Source organism: Salmo salar, chromosome 20 (genome assembly GCF_965601325.2).
Source record: "Salmo salar chromosome 20, fSalSal1, whole genome shotgun sequence".
Classification (NCBI taxonomy): Eukaryota; Metazoa; Chordata; class Actinopteri; order Salmoniformes; family Salmonidae; genus Salmo; species Salmo salar.
The window spans coordinates 86,866,903-86,884,973 of NC_138310.1; the positions used below are offsets into that span (position 1 = coordinate 86,866,903).

General features: G+C 50.7%; 1 protein-coding gene across 3 annotated transcripts in view; it reads right to left on the bottom strand.

The window, feature by feature from the left end:
* The window catches only part of LOC106581464 (uncharacterized), a 163,338-nt gene that overhangs the window by 7,351 nt on the left and 137,916 nt on the right, over positions 1-18,071 (bottom strand). The window lies entirely within an intron of this gene.

An 18,071-nucleotide genomic window follows, 5' to 3' on the forward strand; every position in this document is an offset into this window, starting at 1 on the left:
ATCCAGAGGAAAAGCAGGGGACGTATTGATACAACCACACAGCATCACAAACAACCACCACCACACAGCATCACAAACAACCACCACCTCACAGCATCTCAAACAACCACCACCTCACAGCATCTCAAACAACCACCACGTCACAGCATCACAAACAACAACCACCTCACAGCATCTCAAACAACAACCACACAGCATCACAAACAACAACCACCACACAGCATCACAAACAACAACCACCACACAGCATCACAAACAACAACCACCACACAGCATCACAAACAACCACCACCTCACAGCATCTCAAACAACAACCACCTCCCAGCATCACAAACAACAACCACCACACAGCATCACAAACAACCCCCACCTCACAGCATCTCAACAACAACCACCTCCCAGCATCACAAACAACCACCACCACACAGCATCACAAACAACCACCACCTCACAGCATCTCAAACAACAACCACCTCCCAGCATCGCAAACAACCACCACCTCACAGCATCACAAACAACCACCACCTCACAGCATCGCAAACAACAACCACCACCACACAGCATCTCAAACAACAACCACCTCACAGCATCACAAACAACCACCACCTCACAGCATCACAAACAACCACCACCTCACAGCATCGCAAACAACAACCACCACCACACAGCATCTCAAACAACCACCACCTCACAGCATCTCAAACAACAACCACCACCTCACAGCATCACAAACAACCACCACCTCACAGCATCTCAAACAACCACCACCTCCCAGCATCTCAAACAACCACCACCTCACAGCATCTCAAACAACCACCACCTCACAGCATCACAAACAACAACCACCACCACACAGCATCACAAACAACCGCCACCTCACAGCATCACAAACAACCACCACCTCACAGCATCACAAACAACCACCACCTCACAGCATCACAAACAACCACCACCACCTCACAGCATCTCAAACAACCACCACCTCACAGCATCACAAACAACCACCACCTCACAGCATCACAAACAACCACCACCTCACAGCATCACAAACAACAACCACCACCACACAGCATCACAAACAACCACCACCTCACAGCATCACAAACAACAACCACCACCACACAGCATCACAAACAACCACCACCTCACAGCATCACAAACTACAACCACCACCTCACAGCATCTCAAACAACCACCACCCACAGCATCAAACAACCACCACCCACAGCATCTCAAACAACCACCACCTCACAGCATCTCATACAACCACCACCTCACAGCATCTCATACAACCACCACCACCTCACAGCATCTCAAACAACCACCACCTCACAGCACCTCAAACAACCACCACCACCGCACAGCACCTCAAACAACCACCACCTCACAGCACCTCAAACAACCACCACCACGCAGCATCTCACAACCACCACCACCTCACAGCACCTCAAACAACCACCACCACGCAGCATCTCAAACCACCACCACACAGCATCTCAAACCACCACCTCACATTAGTCCACAGAGAGGAAGACAATACACCACACACTAGTCCACAGAGGGGAAGTCAATACACCACACACTAGTCCACAGAGGGGAAGTCAATACACCACACACTAGTCCACAGAGGGGAAGTCAACACACCACACACTAGTCCACAGAGGGGAAGTCAATACACCACACACTAGTCCACAGAGGGGAAGTCAATACACCACACACTAGTCCACAGAGGGGAAGTCAATACACCACACACTAGTCCACAGAGGGGAAGTCAATACACCACACACTAGTCCACAGAGGGGAAGTCAATACACCACACACTAGTCCACAGACAGGAAGTCAATACACCACACACTAGTCCACAGAGGGGAAGTCAACACACCACACACTAGTCCACAGAGGGGAAGTCAACACACCACACGCTAGTCCACAGAGGGGAAGTCAATACACCACACACTAGTCCACAGAGGGGAAGTCAATACACCACACACTAGTCCACAGAGGGGAAGTCAATACACCACACACTAGTCCACAGAGGGGAAGTCAACACACCACACACTAGTCCACAGAGGGGAAGTCAATACACCACACACTAGTCCACAGACAGGAAGTCAATACACCACACACTAGTCCACAGAGGGGAAGTCAATACACCACACACTAGTCCACAGACAGGAAGTCAATACACCACACACTAGTCCACAGAGGGGAAGTCAACACACCACACACTAGTCCACAGACAGGAAGTCAATACACCACACACTAGTCCACAGACAGGAAGTCAATACACATTTTTACATTTACATTTTAGTCATTTACCCAGAGCGACTTACAGTAGTGAATGTATACATTTCATTTCACCCAAAAAATGTTGTACTGGCCCCCCATGGGAATTGAACCCACAACCCTGGCGTTGCACACACCATGCTGGCGTTGCAAACACCATGCTCTACCAACTGAGCCACACACTAGTCCACAGAGAGGAAGACAACAGCTTTATTAGTCCACTAAGGGACAAATGTGCATGTTGTTATCCCTCTCTCAATCCCCCTCTCCCTCCTTCCCTCACCCCCCTCTCCCTCCCCTTCCTTCCCTCACCCCTCTCTCCCTCCCCTTCCTTCCCTCACCCCTCTCTCCCCCCTTCCCTCCCAGTCCTCTATCATCCCCATCTCCCTCCTTCCCTCATCCCCCTCTCCCTCCTTCCCTCACCCCTCCTTCCCTCCCAGTCCTCTCACGCCCCTCTCCCTCCCCTCTCCCTCCCAGTCCTTTCACGCCCCTCTCCCTCCCCTCTCCCTCCCAGTCCTTGTCCGTGAGAGAGAGAGAGGGAGAACAGAGGTGTTTTGATTCAGTTGAACAAGGACACAGGCTAATTCACAAGAAAGGAACAGAGTAGCTTTTGGTTTGTGTCTCTGGTGAATGGGAGGAGGGACACAGGTCAGGTTTCACCAGGTAACCCTACCTGCCACCTCACCTGCTCAAAGAAAGAAAGAAAGAACGAAAGAAAGAATGAAAGAAAAAAAAGAACGAAAGGAGCTGGAAAAAAAGGTCGAATATAGTGATTCATAGAGAAGGAGTGAGCTAGATTGACGGATGGAGAGAAACAGCCTGTGTAGGATGAGAATGAAACATAACGAGGGAGAGGGGATAGAGGGGTACAGTCTCTGTCTCACCCCTTCAACCGCACCGTGGACAGCCAGCCAGGACCAGTCTCTGTCTCACCCCTTCACCCCCACTGTGGACAGCCAGCCAGGACCAGTCTGTCTCACCCCTTCACCCCCACCGTGGACAGCCAGCCAGGACCAGTCTGTCTCACCCCTTCACCCCCACTGTGGACAGCCAGCCAGGACCAGTCTCTGTCTCACCCCTTCACCCCCACTGTGGACAGCCAGCCAGGACCAGTCTGTCTCACCCCTTCACCCCCACTGTGGACAGCCAGCCAGGACCTGTCTCTGTCTCACCCCTTCACCCCCACTGTGGACAGCCAGCCAGGACCAGTCTGTCTCACCCCTTCACCCCCACTGTGGACAGCCAGCCAGGACCAGTCTGTCTCACCCCTTCACCCGCACTGTGGACAGCCAGCCAGGACCAGTCTGTCTCACCCCTTCACCCCCACTGTGGACAGCCAGCCAGGACCAGTCTCTGTCTCACCCCTTCACCCCCACTGTGGACAGCCAGCCAGGACCAGTCTGTCTCACCCCTTCACCCCCACTGTGGACAGCCAGCCAGGACCAGTCTGTCTCACCCCTTCACCCCCACTGTGGACAGCCAGCCAGGACCAGTCTGTCTCACCCCTTCACCCCCACTGTGGACAGCCAGCCAGGACCCGTCTGTCTCACCCCTTCACCCCCACTGTGGACAGCCAGCCAGGACCGGTCTGTCTCACCCCTTCACCCCCACTGTGGACAGCCAGCCAGGACCCGTCTGTCTCACCCCTTCACCCCCACTGTGGACAGCCAGTCAGGACCAGTAGACTCAGAGGCTGCAGCACAAAGTGCACCATATTCCCTATATAGTGCATTGACTTTGACCAGGCCTCATAGGACTCTGGTCAAATGTAGTGCTGTATGTAGGGAATAGGGTACACTTTGGGTTGCACACACAGACTCAGAGATACTGACCCAGAACCCCACCACAGGTCAGACCAGGCAGAGTGAATGGAGTCTGTGTGGAGAATCTGAACAAGGACACAGGGCACACAAAAGAACTCCGTGACTCAGACTTCCATCATTCCATTATTCTGTTTCCCATTCCAGTTCTGTTGCGGCTTAATCCGGGAATCCCCCCCCCCCTAATAACACAGTGTCATTAGGTGGTTGTTTTATCACCTTGGTGACCCGTTATGTAGGGGTCGTCTCTACCGTCATCACCCTGGTGACCTGTTATGTAGGGGTCGTTCTCTACCGTCATCACCCTGGTGACCCGTTATGTAGGGGTCGTCTCTACCGTCATCACCCTGGTGACCCGTTATGTAGGGGTCGTCTCTACCGTCATCACCCTGGTGACCTGTTATGTAGGGGTCGTTCTCTACCGTCATCACCCTGGTGACCCGTTATGTAGGGGTCGTCTCTACCGTCATCACCCTGGTGACCCGTTATGTAGGGGTCGTCTCTACCGTCATCACCCTGGTGACCTGTTATGTAGGGGTCGTCTAGGTCAGCTGCTAAACCGCGTCCTGTGGTCCTCGTCCTGTGGTACACAGCGTCCTGTGGTCCGCGTCCTGTGGTCCGCGTCCTGTGGTCCGCGTCCGTGTCCATGTCGGAGGCTCAATAGGACCACAACTATCATTCAGGACATTTCTCTATGATCAAGCATTCTTTAGCATTCTTTAGGACCATGCGATTGGATGGTCCCAGGTGGTAGATGTGACCACAAATACACCCTTATCTCTCTGGGTCACAGTGAATGGAAACTGTAATCGTGTGTTAACTAGGGTTCAGGGACTGAAGGAGGTATACAGGGTTGGTTCCCTGGCTGTCCTCAGGGGAACCTGTACTGAGTCATGACACACTGGAGGACAGGAGAGAAGACAGGAGAGAAGACAGGAGAGAAGACAGGAGAGAAGACAGGAGAGAAGACAGGAGAGAAGACAGGAGAGAAGACAGGAGAGAAGACAGGAGAGAAGACAGGAGAGAAGACAGGAGAGAAGACAGGAGAGAAGACACACCGGTGTGTCTCTGACTGACTGAATGTTTGTGTGGCTGTCTGAGTCTAAGGGAGACATGTGGGAATGACATCTGTTCATTGCTGGCTTAACACACCAACACACAAACTAACACACTAACACCAACACACAAACTAACACACTAACACCAACACACCAACACAAAAACACCAACACACAAACACACAAACACACACTAACACACACTAACACACACTAACACGTAGCGTAGACTTCCCACAATAAAACACGCCAGCTGAGGTATCAGGACGATTAATACACACTCTCATATATTAGTAAAAGCACCAACACACACACACACACACACACACACACACACACACACACACACACACACACACACACACACACACACACACTAAGAAATTCCTGTTGGAACACACACATGATTTAATGTCTGGAGAGGGACGCAGAGACCCTCCCTCTCTCTCTCTCTCTGTGTAACAGGCTCTTTGTTCCTTCTACACCTCAGCCACCTCATCCGTCATTTAAATGAATACAACATCAGACTATACATGTCATCACATGAAAACACCATGAGACGAGAACTACTGTGACAGGTTCATGTTTCACATTGAGAATTAAATGGACAAAAGGCTCCATGTGGAAAGCAGTTGTTATGAACATAGTGAGACTGACTGGAGTTTAGTAGAGAGAGACTGTCGGAGAGACTGGAGCTGGACTGACTGGAGTTTAATAGAGAGAGACTGGAGCTGGACTGACTGGAGTTTAGTAGAGAGAGACTGGAGCTGGACTGACAGACTGGAGTTTAGTAGAGAGAGACAGGAGCTGGACTGACTGGAGTTTAGTAGAGAGAGACTGGAGCTGGACTGACTGGAGTTTAGTAGAGAGAGACTGTCAGAGACTGTAGCTGGACTGACTGGAGTTTAGTAGAGAGAGACTGTCAGAGAGACTGTAGCTGGACTGACAGACTGGAGTTTAGTAGAGAGAGACTGGAGCTGGACTGACAGACTGGAGTTTAGTAGAGAGAGACTGTCAGACCGGAGCTGGACTTACTCGAGTTTAGTAGAGAGAGACTGTCAGACCGGAGCTGGACTGACTGGAGTTTAGTAGAGAGAGACTGGAGCTGGACTGACTGGAGTTTAGTAGAGAGAGACTGGAGCTGGACTGACTGGAGTTTAGTAGAGAGAGACTGGAGCTGGACTGACTGGAGTTTAATAGAGAGAGACCGGAGCTGGACTGACTGGAGTTTAGTAGAGAGAGACCGGAGCTGGACTGACTGGAGTTTAGTAGAGAGAGACCGGAGCTGGACTGACTGGAGTTTAGTAGAGAGACCGGAGCTGGACTGACTGGAGTTTAGTAGAGAGAGACTGGAGCTGGACTGACAGACTGGAGTTTAGTAGAGAGAGACCGGAGCTGGACTGACTGGAGTTTAGTAGAGAGAGACCGGAGCTGGACTGACTGGAGTTTAGTAGAGAGAGACTGGAGCTGGACTGACAGACTGGAGTTTAGTAGAGAGAGACCGGAGCTGGACTGACTGGAGTTTAGTAGAGAGAGACTGTCAGAGAGACGGGAGCTGGACAGACTGGAGTTTAGTAGAGAGAGACTGTCAGAGAGACTGGAGCTGGACTGACTGGAGTTTAGTAGAGAGAGACTGGAGCTGGACTGACTGGAGTTTAGTAGAGAGAGACTGGAGCTGGACTGACTGGAGTTTAGTAGAGAGAGACTGGAGCTGGACTGACTGGAGTTTAGTAGAGAGAGACTGGGGCTGGACTGACTGGAGTTTAGTAGAGAGAGACCGGAGCAGGACTGACTGGAGTTTAGTAGAGAGAGACCGGAGCAGGACTGACTGGAGTTTAGTAGAGAGAGACTGGAGCTGGACTGACTGGAGTTTAGTAGAGAAAGACTGGAGCTGGACTGACTGGAGTTTAGTAGAAAGAGACCGGAGCTGGACTGACTGGAGCTGGACTGACTGGAGTTTAGTAGAGAGACCGGAGCTGGACTGACTGGAGCTGGACTGACTGGAGTTTAGTAGAGAGAGACTGGAGCTGGACTGACTGGAGTTTAGTAGAGAGAGACTGGAGCTGGACTGACTGGAGTTTAGTAGAGAGAGTCCGGAGCTGGACTGACTGGAGCTGGACTGACTGGAGTTTAGTAGAGAGAGACTGGAGCTGGACTGACTGGAGTTTAGTAGAGAGAGACTGGAGCTGGACTGACTGGAGTTTAGTAGAGAGAGACTGGAGCTGGACTGACTGGAGTTTAGTAGAGAGAGACTGGAGCTGGACTGACTGGAGTTTAGTAGAGAGAGACTGGAGCTGGACTGACTGGAACTGGGCTGACTGAACCACTAACAGCAGAGCTCAACCCAGTTCATTTCAGATCAAGTCCCGATAACATCAGAAAAACCCCTCAAATACACACACATGAACACGCATGAAGTTTCATAAACACGTAAACAGAGGAACTTTACTGTATATTCTCAGTCAGTCAGAGAGCGAGTAATGACCGTCTCGGCCCGCCAGTCGGCCCGTCCGTCTCTCCCAGTCGGTCCGTCCGTCTCCGCCCGCCAGTCGGCCCGTCCGTCCGTCTCCGCCCGCCAGTCGGCCCGTCCGTCCGTCTCCGCCCGCCAGTCGGCCCGTCCGTCCGTCTCCGCCCGCCGGCCGGCCCGTCCGTCTCCGCCCGCCGGCCGGCCCGTCCGTCTCCGCCCGCCGGCCCGTCCGTCCGTCTCCGCCCGCCCGTCCGCCCGTCTCCGCCCGCAAGTCAGCCCGTCCGTCCGTCTCCGCCCGCCAGTCGGTCCGTCCGTCCGTCCGTCTCGGCCCGCCAGTCCGTCTCTCTCAGTCGGCCCGCCAGTCCATCTCTCCCAGTCGGTCCGTCCGTCTCGGCCCGCCAGTCGGTCCGTCCGTCTCGGCCCGCCAGTCGGTCCGTCCGTCTCGGCCCGCCAGTCGGTCCGTCCGTCTCGGCCCGCCAGTCGGTCCGTCCGTCTCGGCCCGCCAGTCGGTCCGTCCGTCTCGGCCCGCCAGTCGGTCCGTCCGTCTCGGCCCGCCAGTCGGTCCCGGTCCGTCTCGGCCCGCCAGTCGGTCCGTCCGTCTCGGCCCGCCAGTCGGTCCGTCCGTCTCGGCCCGCCAGTCGCGCGTCCGTCCGTCTCCGCCCGCCAGTCGGTCCGTCCGTCTCCGCCCGCCAGTCGGTCCGTCCGTCTCCGCCCGCCAGTCGGTCCGTCCGTCTCCGCCCGCCAGTCGGTCCGTCCGTCCGTCCGTCCGTCCGTCCGTCCGTCCGTCTCGGCCCGCCAGTCGGTCCGTCCGTCCGTCCGTCCGTCTCGGCCCGCCAGTCGGTCCGTCCGTCTCGGTCCGTCCGTCCGTCTCGGCCCGCCAGTCCGTCTCTCCCAGTCGGCCCGCCAGTCCGTCTCTCCCAGTCGGTCCGTCCGTCTCGGCCCGCCAGTCCGTCTCTCCCAGTCGGCCCGCCAGTCCGTCTCTCCCAGTCGGTCCGTCCGTCTCGGCCCGCCAGCCGGTCCGTCCGTCTCGGCCCGCCAGCCGGTCCGTCCGTCTCGGCCCGCCAGCCGGTCCGTCCGTCTCGGCCCGCCAGCCGGTCCGTCCGTCTCGGCCCGCCAGCCGGTCCGTCCGTCTCGGCCCGCCAGCCGGTCCGTCCGTCTCGGCCCGCCAGTCGGTCCGTCCGTCTCGGTCCGTCTGTCTCCGCCCGCCAGTCGGTCCGTCCGTCTCGGCCCGCCAGTCGGTCCGTCCGTCTCGGCCCGCCAGTCGGTCCGTCCGTCTCGGCCCGCCAGTCGGTCCGTCCGTCTCGGCCCGCCAGTCGCCGTCCGTCTCGGCCCGCCAGTCGGTCCCGTCCGTCTCGGCCCGCCAGTCGGTCCGTCCGTCCGTCTCTCCCAGTCGGTCCGTCCGTCCGTCTCTCCCAGTCGGTCCGTCTCTGTTTATAGTATCTCCATTCCACTCTACATACCGTTGTGGGTAAGTTCACTGTGGCAACACACACTCACAGCCACAACAGATACAGGTAGCCTGCAGGCCCCCACACACACACAGGTAGTCTACAGGGATATATCCACACACACGCCCACACACGCACCCACACACACACGTAGAGACAAGCATGAATGAGGGCTTCCTGTGCTCAATATGGACTGCTCTATAGATGTAAAGTAGTCTCTCTCTCTCTCTCCTTCTCCAAGGTGAGTGTTTGCAGCCTCTGTTCTGGTCTACAATAACACCGAGTGAAGGACGAGATACAGGACTGGATAAAGGGGGGTGAGGAGAGAGAGAAGAGAGGGAATGAAGGGGAACGAGGGGGTTAGTGTGTGAATCGTGGGAACAAGCCAATTCAACAACGGGTTTACTGCTAGGCAACCAGTGTCACAATGCGTAGCAACCACTGTAACAATGGCTGGTTGCCGGGGACTCTCTACCCCAGATCATTCCTTAGGCGACTACAGTGAGTGAGGGGCAAACTGCTCACACACACACACACACGAGACAAAGACATCACTATTATTAAGTCATTACATTACAGCAGGGGTCCTGACCCACACTCTTAGAGGGGGAAATCTGTGGGCTTTCCGGACACACACACACACACACACACACACACACACACACACACACGCACGCACGCACGCACGCACGCACTCACGCACGCACGCACGCACGCACGCAGGCAGGCAGGCAGGCAGGCAGGCAGGCAGGCAGGCAGGCAGGCAGGCCTCTGTGAAGAGACACTCAGAGAGAGGGGGAGCCAGGTTAATGCAGCTGACTGGGCAGTATGAGTCAGAGCATGGCATGTGGTGGCTAGCATATAGCCTGGAAAAGCCCTCCAGTCAGTCACACAAAACACTGGATACAGACAGACAGTCTGCTTGGCATTCTAGTCGTTAAGGATACGTTTAGCTAAGATAGGTAGTTAATGTTATGTTTATGCTAGGATCTGTAGAGAACATGATTAGAAAGGGAGGTTAACCTAAACAGATAGAGGAATGAGGGCGATCTGGCCTTGCTTGTGTGTGTGTGTGTGTGTGTGTGTGTGTGTGTTCGCCTGCATGTAAGCACTCCCTATTCGCTGACAAAGGAAGTGAACACGTCCTTTATATGAAGGCCAGTGAAAAGCAGGAGTCTTTGTGTGAGTGAGTTATATAACCAAACTGAGGGAGAGAGAGAGCGTGACAGAGAGAGAGCGTACATATCAACCAGCCTCACCCGACCAGAATCAGAAGTCAAATGTCTCCTGTTTGTTGATGATCTGGTGCTTCTGTCCCCAACCAAGGAGGGCCTACAGCAGCACCTAGATCTGTCCCCAACCAAGGAGGGCCTACAGCAGCACCTAGATCTGTCCCCAACCAAGGAGGGCCTACAGCAGCACCTAGATCTGTCCCCAACCAAGGAGGGCCTACAGCAGCACCTAGATCTGTCCCCAACCAAGGAGGGCCTACAGCAGCACCTAGATCTGTCCCCAACCAAGGAGGGCCTACAGCAGCACCTAGATCTGTCCCCAACCAAGGAGGGCCTACAGCAGCACCTAGATCTGTCCCCAACCAAGGAGGGCCTACAGCAGCACCTAGATCTTCTGCACAGATTCTGTCAGACCTGGGCCCTGACAGTAAATCTCAGTAAGACAAAAATAATGGTGTTCCACAAAAGGTCCAGTTGCCAGGACCACAAACACAAATTCCATCTAGACACTGTTGCCCTAGAGCACACAAAAAATTATACATACCTCAGCCTAAACAACAGCGCCACAGGTGACTTCCACAAAGCTGTGAACAATCTGAGAGACAAGGCATAAGGGGCCTTCTATGCCATCAAAAGGAACATAACATTCAACATACCAATTAGGATCTGGCTAAAAATACTTGAATCAGTTATAGAACCCATTGCCCTTTATGGTTTTGTGGTCTGGGGTCCGCTCACCAACCAACAATTCACAAAATGGGACAAACACCAAATTGAGACTCTGCAGGCAAAATTCTACAAAAGTATCCTTTGTGTACAATGTAAAACACCAAATAAACGCATGCAGAGCAGAATTAGACTGATACCCGCTAATTATCAAAATCCAGAAAAGAGCCATTAAATTCTACAACCACCTAAAAGGAAGCGATTCCCAAACCTTCCATAACAATGTCATCACCTACAGAGAGATGAACCTGGAGAAGAGTCCCCTAAGCAAGCTGGTCCTGGGGCTCTGTTCACAAACACAAACAGACCCCACAGAGCCTGAGGACAGCAACACAATTAGACCCAACCAAATCATGAGAGAACTAAAAGATAATTACTTGACACATTGGAAAGATAAAAAAGAACAAAACAAACTAGAATGCTATTAGGCCGTAAACAGAGAGGACACAGTGGCAGAATATCTGACCACTGGGACTGACCCAAAATGAAGGAAAGCTTTGTGTGTGTGTAAGCATTTCACTGTAAGGTCTTCACCTGTTGTATTCAGCGCACGTGACAAATAAACTTTGATTTCACAATGTACAGACTTAGTGAGCATAGCCTTGCTATTGAGAAAGGCCGCCGTAGGCAGACCTGGCTCTCAAGAGATGACAGGCTATGTGCACACTGCCCACAAAATTAGGTGGAAACTGAGCTGCACTTCCTAACCTCCTGCCAAATGTATGACCATATTAGAGACACATATTTCACTCAGATTACACAGATCCACAAAGAATTTGAAAACGAATACTTTTTTTTGATAAACTCCCATATCTACTGGGTGAAATACCAGTGTACCATCACAGCAGCAAGCTATTTGTCCTGTGGCCACAAAGGTAACCAGTGAAGAACAAAACACCATTAAATTCAACCTATATTTATGCTAATTTATTTCCCCTTTTGTTCTTTAACTGCGCCACTCGAGCTCCAGAGTGGCGCAGCGCTCTAAGCCACTGCATCTCAGTGCAAGAGACGTCACTACAGTACCTGGTTTGAATCCAGGCTGCATCACATCCGGCCGTGATTGGGAGTCCCATAGGGCGGCGCACAATTGGCCCAGTGTTGTCCGGGTTGGGTAGGCCGTCATTGTAAATAAGAATTTGTTCTTAACTGACTTGCCTAGTTAAAAAAAGGTTAAATAAACGTTTTTTTCTTCTTTATTTGCACATCATTACAACACTGTATATAGACATAATGACATTTGAAATGTCTCTATTATTTTGGAATTTTTACTGTTGATTCTTTATTATTATTATTATCTAGTTTCACTTTCTTTGGCAATGTAAACATGTTTCCCATGCCAATAAAGCCCTTGAAATGAAATGAGAGCGAGAGATAGAGAGCGAGAGAGAGAGAGTAATCTGAGTTGTTGACCAATAGTATTACTGTAAAATGAACCACCGATCTGATATCAGACAATCAGGATGTAGCGTCTCTATCTCAGAGGTGAGACAATGGGGACTGGAGAGACAACACAGAGGACATGATTGCATACAGTTGACACGTCCCGTCGGGGGCTGCTCTACAACTGTGACTGACCCAAAATGAAGGAAAGCTTTGACTATGTACAGACCAGTGGAGGCTGCTGAGGGGAGGACGAGTCATGATAAAAGGGCTAGAACAGAGAGAATGGAATGTTATCAAACTCATGGAAACTATGGAAACCATGTGTTTGATGCATTTGATACCATTCAACAAATTTTGCTCCAGCCATTAGCATGAGCCCGTCCTCCCAAATTAAGGTGCCACCAACCTCCTGTGGTACAGACTCAGTGAGCATAGCCTTGCTATTGAGAAAGGCCGCCGTAGGCAGACCTGGCTCTCAAGAGAAGACAGGCTATGTGCACACTGCCCACAAAATGAGGTGGAAACTGAGATGCACTTCCTAACCTCCTGCCAAATGTATGACCATATTAGAGACACATATTTCCCTCAGATTACAGAGATCCACAAAGAATTTGAAAAAACAAACCCGATTTTGATAAACTCCCATATCTACTGGGTGAAATACCACAGTGTGACATCACAGCAGCAAGATTTGTGACCTGTTGCCACAAGAAAAGGACAACCAGTGAAGAACAAACACCATTGTAAATACAACCTATATTTATGTTTATTTATTTTCTCTTTTGTACTTTAACTATTTGCACATCATTACAACACTGTATATAGACATAATATGACCTTTGAAATGTCTTTATTTCTTTTGAACTTTTGTGAGTAATATTTACTGTTCATTGTTCACTTTTTATTTCACTTTTGTTTATTATCTATTTCACTTGCTTTAGCAATGTTAACATACGTTTCCCATGACAATAAAGCCTCTTGAATTGAATTGAGAGAGAGAAAGTTCACAAATAAAAATGACTTAAAAAAATGACTCGACTTCAGTAGAGTGGAATGTATAAGTGTCTATATATCTAAATCAGGAAGCCTGCATCTACTTACATTCCTCTGTTGCACCTGGAACTCAACTCACTGCATTCTCCATAACCATACAGAGGAAGAGCCCCCAGCTACTATATTAAATTATAGAATGGGTCTGAGTGATGTAAAACTATTGCCCAAAATAGGCTGCTACATCACTGGAAAATGATTCCCTATATAGCCAGTGTTTGCTGAGGGGAAAATGATTCCCTATATAGCCAGTGTTTGCTGAGGGGAAAATGATTGCCTATATAGCCAGTGTTCCCTGAGGGGAAAATGATTCCCTATATAGCCAGTGTTCCCTGAGGGGAAAATGATTGCCTATATAGCCAGTGTTCGTTGAGGGGAAAATGATTCCCTATATAGCCAGTGTTCCCTGAGGGGAAAATGATTGCCTATATAGCCAGTGTTCCCTGAGGGGAAAATGATTGCCTATATAGCCAGTGTTCCCTGAGGGGAAAATGATTCCCTATATAGCCAGTGTTCCCTGAGGGGAAAATTATTGCCTATATAGCCAGTGTTCGTTGAGGGGAAAATGATTCCCTATATAGCCAGTGTTCGCTGAGGGGAAAATGATTCCCTATATAGCCAGTGTTTGCTGAGGGGAAAATGATTCCCTATATAGCCAGTGTTCGCTGAGGGGAAAATGATTCCCTATATAGCCAGTGTTTGCTGAGGGGAAAATGATTCCCTATATAGCCAGTGTTTGCTGAGGGGAAAATGATTCCATTAGAAGCAGAAATATGTAAGGCCAGATGTTTTCTACCTACTGTAGGTGAGGTGTTTGGGTAAACATTACCCCGAGGACTTAGACAACAGAGTAGAGAGGGTTAATGAAATGCTGCGAGGAGCGGTGGCTTTAAACGCTGATACCAGGGGACTTTGATCAGTGTGTGAGAGTGGGTCTTAGAGAGAGAGAAAAGTGGGCTCTATAAACTCAGAGTAGACTTTGATCTGAGTGACTTGTGCGCACACACACTAAACACACACAAAAAACACAATCAAGGCATTGTGGGATTGAATACGCCCATTCCATTAGATGTATTCACTGAGGGATATACAGTTGAAGTCGGAAGTTTACATACACCTTAGCCAAACACATTTAAACTCAGTTTTTCACAATTCCTGACATTTAATCCTAGTAAAAAATCCCTGTTTTAGGTCAGTTAGGATCACCACTTTATTTTAAGAATGTGAAATGTCAGAATAATAGTAGAGAGAATGATTTATTTAAGCTTTTATTTATTTCATCACATTCCCAGTGGGTCAGAAGTTTACATACACTCAATTAGTATTTGGTAGCATTGCCTTTAAATCGTTTTACTTGGGTCAAACGTTTTGGGTAGGCTTCCACAAGCTTCCCACAATAAGTTGGGTGAATTTTGGCCCATTCCTCCTGACAGAGTTGGTGTAAATGAGTCAGGTTTGTAGGCCTCCTTGCTCGTTCACACTTTTTCAGTTCTGCCCACAAATTTTCTATAGGATTGAGGTCAGGGCTTTGTGATGGCCACTCCAATACATTGGCTTATTTTGCCACAACTTTGGAAGTATGCTTGGGGTCATTTTCCATTTGGAAGACCCATTTGCGACCAAGCTTTAACTTTCTGACTGATGTCTTGAGATGTTGCTTCAATATATCCACATCATTTTCCTTTCCTCATGATGCCATCTAGTTTTGTGAAGTGCACCAGTCCCTCCTCCAGCAAAGCACCCGCACAACATGATGCTGCCACCCCCATGCTTCACGTTTGGGATAGTGTTCTTCCGTTTGCAAGCATCCCCCTTTCTCCTCCAAACAAAACGATGGTCATTATGGTCAAACAGTTCCATTTTTGTTTCATCAGACCAGAGGACATTTCGTCCCCATGTGCAGTTGCAAACCATAGTCTGTATTTTTTGTGGTGGTTTGGAGCAGTGGCTTCTTCCTTGCTGAGCGGCCTTTCAGGTTATGTCGATATAGGACTTGTTTTACTGTGGATATAGATACTTTTGTACCTGTTTCCTCCAGCATCTTCACAAGGTCCTTTGATGTTGTTCTGGGATTGATTTGCACTTTTCTCACCAAAGTACGTTCATCTCTAGGAGACAGAACACGTCTCCTTCCTGAGCGGTATGACGGCTGCATGGTCTCATGGTGTTTATACTTGCGTACTATTGTTTGTACAGATGAACGTGGTACCTTCAGGCGTTTGGAAATTGCTCCCAAGGATGAACCAGACTTCTGGAGGTCTACAATTTTTTTTCTGAGGTCTTGGCTGATTTATTTAGATTTCCCCAAGATGTCAAGCAAAGTGGCACTGAGTTTGAAGGTAGACCTTGAAATACATCCACAGGTAGACCTCCAATTGACTCAAATGATGTCAATTAGCTTATCAGAACCTTCTAAAGCCATGACATCATTTTCTGGAATTTTCCAAGCTGTTTAAAGGCACAGTCAACTTAGTGTATGTAAACTTCTGACCCACTGGAATTGTGATACAGTGAATTATAAGTGAAATAATCTGTCTGTAAACAATTGGTGTAAAAATGACTTGTGTAATGCACAAAGCAGATGTCCTAACCGACTTGCCAAAACCATAGTTTGTTAACAAGACATTTGTGGAGTGGTTGAAAAACGAGTTTTAATGACTCCAAACTAAGTGTATGTAAACTTCTGACTTCAACTGTACATAAAGAAACCAGTTCCTGATGGAACACACATGCCTACACACTCCCAGGGAACCTCATATTTCACCCAACTGACAGAAGTATGAAGTGAATAGCAAACAATGTAGGAAAGAGACAGATCGTGAAGGACCCAGCTAGTACCCAGCTCAGAGAGAGAGGACCCAGCTAGTACCCAGCTCAGAGAGAGAGGACCCAGCTAGGACCCAGCTCAGAGAGAGAGGACCCAGCTAGGACCCAGCTCAGAGAGAGAGAGAGAGGACCCAGCTAGTACCCAGCTCAGAGAGAGAGAGAGAGGACCCAGCTAGTACCCAGCTCAGAGAGAGAGGACCCAGCTAGGACACAGCTCAGAGAGAGAGGACCCAGCTAGGACCCAGCTCAGAGAGAGAGAGAGAGAGGACCCAGCTAGTACCCAGCTCAGAGAGAGAGAGAGAGAGGACCCAGCTAGTACCCAGCTCAGAGAGAGAGAGAGGACCCAGCTAGTACCCAGCTCAGAGAGAGAGGACCCAGCTAGGACCCAGCTCAGAGAGAGAGAGAGAGGACCCAGCTAGGACCCAGCTCAGAGAGAGAGAGAGAGAGAGGACCCAGCTAGTACTCAGCTCAGAGAGAGAGAAAGAGAGAGGACCCAGCTAGTACCCAGCTCAGAGAGAGAGAGAGAGAGAGAGAGGGGACCCAGCTCAGAGAGAGAGAGAGAGAGAGAGAGAGAGAGAGAGAGAGGGACCCAGCTCAGAGAGAGAGAGAGAGAGGACCCAGCTCAGAGAGAGAGAGAGAGAGAGAGGACCCAGCTAGGACCCAGCTCAGAGAGAGAGAGGACCCAGCTCAGAGAGAGAGAGAGAGAGAGAGAGAGAGGACCCAGCTCAGAGAGAGAGAGAGAGAGGACCCAGCTCAGAGAGAGAGAGAGAGAGGACCCAGCTAGTACCCAGCTCAGAAAGAGAGAGAGAGAGAGAGAGAGAGAGGACCCAGCTCAGAGAGAGAGAGAGAGGACCCAGCTAGTACCCAGCTCAGAGAGAGAGAGAGAGAGAGAGAGAGAGAGAGGACCCAGCTAGGACTCAGAGAGAGAGAGAGAGAGAGAGAGAGAGAGAGAGAGAGAGAGAGAGAGAGAGGACCCAGCTAGTACCCAGCTCAGAGAGAGAGAGAGAGGACCCAGCTCAGAGAGAGAGAGAGAGAGAGAGGACCCAGCTAGTACCCAGCTCAGAGAGAGAGGACCCAGCTAGGACCCAGCTCAGAGAGAGAGAGAGGACCCAGCTAGTACCCAGCTCAGAGAGAGAGAGAGAGAGAGGACCCAGCTAGTACCCAGCTCAGAGAGAGAGAGAGAGAGAGAGGACCCAGCTCAGAGAGAGAGAGGACCCAGCTCAGAGAGAGAGAGAGAGAGAGAGAGAGAGAGAGAGAGAGAGAGAGGACCCAGCTAGTACCCAGCTCAGAGAGAGAAGGTCCCAGATAGGACCCAGCTCAGAAAGACAAGAGGACCCAAGTCAGAGAGAGGAGGACCCAGATAGGACCCAGCTCAGAGAGAGAGAGGAGGACCCAGATAGGACCCAGCACAGAGAGAGAGAGAGAGAGAGAGAGAGAGAGAGAGAGGACCCAGCTAGTACCCAGCTCAGAGAGAGAGAGAGAGGACCCAGCTAGTACCCAGCTCAGAGAGAGAGAGAGAGAGAGAGAGAGAGAGAGAGAGAGAGAGAGAGAGAGAGAGAGAGAGAGAGAGAGAGAGAGAGAGGGCCCAGCTAGGACCCAGCTCAGAGAGAGAGAGAGAGAGAGAGAGAGAGAGAGAGAGGACCCAGCTAGTACCCAGCTCAGAGAGAGAGATAGAGAGAGAGAGAGAGGACCCAGCTAGGACCCAGCTCAGAGAGAGAGAGAGAGAGAGAGAGAGAGAGAGAGGACCCAGCTAGTACCCAGCTCAGAGAGAG